We start from the raw sequence: 3,230 nt of genomic DNA, 5'->3' as shown, positions 1-3,230 counted from the left end.
TGTTTTTTAAAAGGGAGAAAGAGAAGTGTTTATTTTAAAATTGATGTTTAGAGAGAGAGGAAGAGAGAGAATCATCAATGTGAACGTGAAGAAGTAAGCTCCCTACCAGGGATTGAGCCCACAACCCGAGCATGTGCCCTGACTGGGAGTCAAACTGGCAATCTTTAGGCGCATGGGAAGATGCCCAACCAACACACCGGCCAGTGTGAGAGAGAAGTATTTTTAATTAACCCTAGTTTAGAAATTAAGAAAGGAAATTCCCAACAAGTTGTAGATCTAGGGAGCAGCAGATTAAGGTTTGAGCCAGGTCTGTCTGGCGCAGTTCAGCGCCTGTGTTTCAGTTGGCGTTTTTCTGAGCAGCAGAATCCAACTGACTAACTTAACCTTACTTTCCTGAAAAGGGGACCACATGAAGGCATTTAACAGAAAGCTACCAATAGCTCAAAAAATTGAAGCTATGAGGGAAAAGAACTGGTAAAATCAGGGGACCTCAGCAGTGGAATCACGTCCATTCCTTTTCAGTGCTGCCACCGACTCTCCGTCCCTTTCTACCTCAGAAATACACAGATGTCCTGTGGGCCTTGCTTGGACTCTGTCTACCTTTATGAGAAGGGAGTCTGGATCCAACCATTGGAAACTCCTTGGATCCATGTGGGATAATGGGATGGGTGTTTACCAATGAAAAGAACACTGACTTCTCCAATGTGCTCTGTCTCCTCTACAGCCCTGTCTTCCCTGCACAGGCCCTGCCCCTTCGAGCCCTAGAACAGCCATGTTTCTAACAAAAATCAGGCAAGTCAACTGTTGGACTGAAATTGTTTATATCATTGCATACTGTTTGTCACACAGATATATCCTCAGAGCTGTTACAGTAAACATATAGTATTTAAGGTTACCTTGGTTGGGGGCATACTAACCCATGTTAGAGGCTTCCTAATTACCAGGTAGTAGATTTCGAGATTCTGTTACCCCAATTTCCTGCTATCACTTGCCACTGAGTGCATTTATGACCACCGATGGCGTTATGTGAAACTCACCTTGGCAGACCGAAACAAGTGAAGCTGGTCCAGAGAGAGCTGGGAAGCTTCTGTAAGGGTCACATTCTAAAAATGCAAGGCTTAGAAGAGCGAAACATTAAAATTAAATAAAATACATAATTTAAAGTCTTTAAATAAAAATAACTAGTTTGTAAGATTTTGATGCTTTCAAATTCAGAAATGTCAAAATGAAAATAATTACTATATTTTGGCTATCGTAATTAGGTATACGAAAGCATTTCATATGTCAGATTGGCATTGAGAAAGGCCTATATAAATCCAAGTGTTTTTTTAAAATATGTTGTAATTGATTTTTTAGAAAGAGAAACGTTGATGAGAGAGAAACATCATCGATCAGCTGCCTCCTGCACACCCCTTACTGGAGATTGAGCCTGAAACGTAGGCATGTGCCCTGACCAAGAATTGAGCTGTGACCTCTTGGTTCCTGGGCCCATACTCAACCACGGAGCAACACTGGCCAGGCAAGCCAAGTGCATTTAAGGTACGCTAGAGGTAGTGCTTATAAAAATATTCCTATAAATCAAATGATTATCCTCTAATGGAATTAGTCTGTAAATACTTACTTGAGCTTGTTGGTCCTTTCATATATTTCACATATTATCCTTTCTTTTTTATCCTTCTTTCTCCGTTGTCTTTTCCCCTTTCCTTACTTATTCATTCATTTAACAAATATTTACATATAGATCACTATTCTGAATATTGGAAATAAAAAGTGAGCAACATCAATAATCTCTGTCCACTATGAGCTTATAGTCTAGCTGGAAAGAGAAAGACATTAATTAAATAATCAAATGCACACACACACACACACTTTCATAATTGTAACAACAACAAAAAAGGACAGTTAGGTGTGAGAATATAGTTTGGATGACCTAATCTAGCCTGGGAACCAGGAAAGTTGAGGAAGCAGGATTGGAGCTGAGACCTGAAGTGTGAAGGAGTTAAGGAGGCATGTGGAATGCTTTCTTGGGGGGGTGGGGGGAGGGAAGAACATTCCACACAGAGGGAACAGCATGGGCGAAGATGCTGATGCCAAGGAGAACACGCTTTCCTCGAGGGCCTGAGAGAGAGGCAGACTGACTCCAAGTCAGGGCACGAAAGGAAGAGTGGGCTCCCATGAATTGGAGGAGGGAGGCCTGATGAGGGATCATCAGAGCATAGAAAGCCCTGGCAGACTTTAAACAGGGGAGGGAAAAGATCAGACATGCAATTTAAAAGCTCTCTCTTACTACTTGTGCATTGCAGAAAGCAGGAGCAGATGCGGAGGAAAACAATTTGGTGGCTACAGCAGGAGGCCAGGTGACAGATGACAGATGATGGAGATTTGGGTTTCCATTTGTTTGGTTCTCTTTGGTCAATTTGCTTAACTGTTTAGAACCTTATCTTTCTTATCTGTTAAAGGGGAATAAAAATAATACTTCCCCAATACAGTGTCTGCGAAGACTGAGAGGTTGGTTATGGAAAGTGTTTCCCATGACACATAATACAATAAGTCTTATCACTGTGAAAAAATTACTTTGTTTTAAAAATCTCTGGTAATAATCTATGTTCTGACGTCTACATTGTCTGATATTAATATAGGTCTTCTTTTCCTTTTGATCAGTGTATATGTGTTCTATTTTTTAATCCTTTTACTAATGTCCTATCAATGTCTTCATATGTAAAAGGATTTATAATTAATTTCTGTTTGTTTCTCCCTCCATTCAATGTCTGTGTTCAGAAAATATCCTCCAGATAGAAAGTCAAGACAACTGTAGAGCTCCCCTCCTTCGTTTACTCTCTCATGGATTACAGGCCAACCCCACCTGTTGTCCAGGGTCTTTAAACAGTGGTTCTCTACATTTGTTTCTCATTTTCCAGAAGAAGGTCAAGTCCTGTCCTTGTTATCCCATGATTGGGAATAGACCAGACATTAGAGCAGAGACTTGAATGGTGATGCATCTTGTATTTTAACTTAATTATAACCAGTAAATTTTCCACTTGGAGTTCCTATAATCTCTTGAGTACCTAGTAATAACTATATAAAGTTATTGTCTAAGTAGTTTAAGTTTCCAGCACCACTCAGTAATCCATTTGATATTGATATGACATTCTGACAATGGCTTCAGGATCCTGGAATTTCTAAACATCATAAAACAAAATGGTTATTCTGGTGGGGAAAAAAATCCCATA

Source organism: Myotis davidii, unplaced genomic scaffold, assembly GCF_000327345.1.
Source record: "Myotis davidii unplaced genomic scaffold, ASM32734v1 scaffold343, whole genome shotgun sequence".
NCBI classification, from domain to species: domain Eukaryota; kingdom Metazoa; phylum Chordata; class Mammalia; order Chiroptera; family Vespertilionidae; genus Myotis; species Myotis davidii.
The sequence above is the reverse complement of the archived record's forward strand: the minus strand, read 5'-3'. Positions refer to the sequence as shown.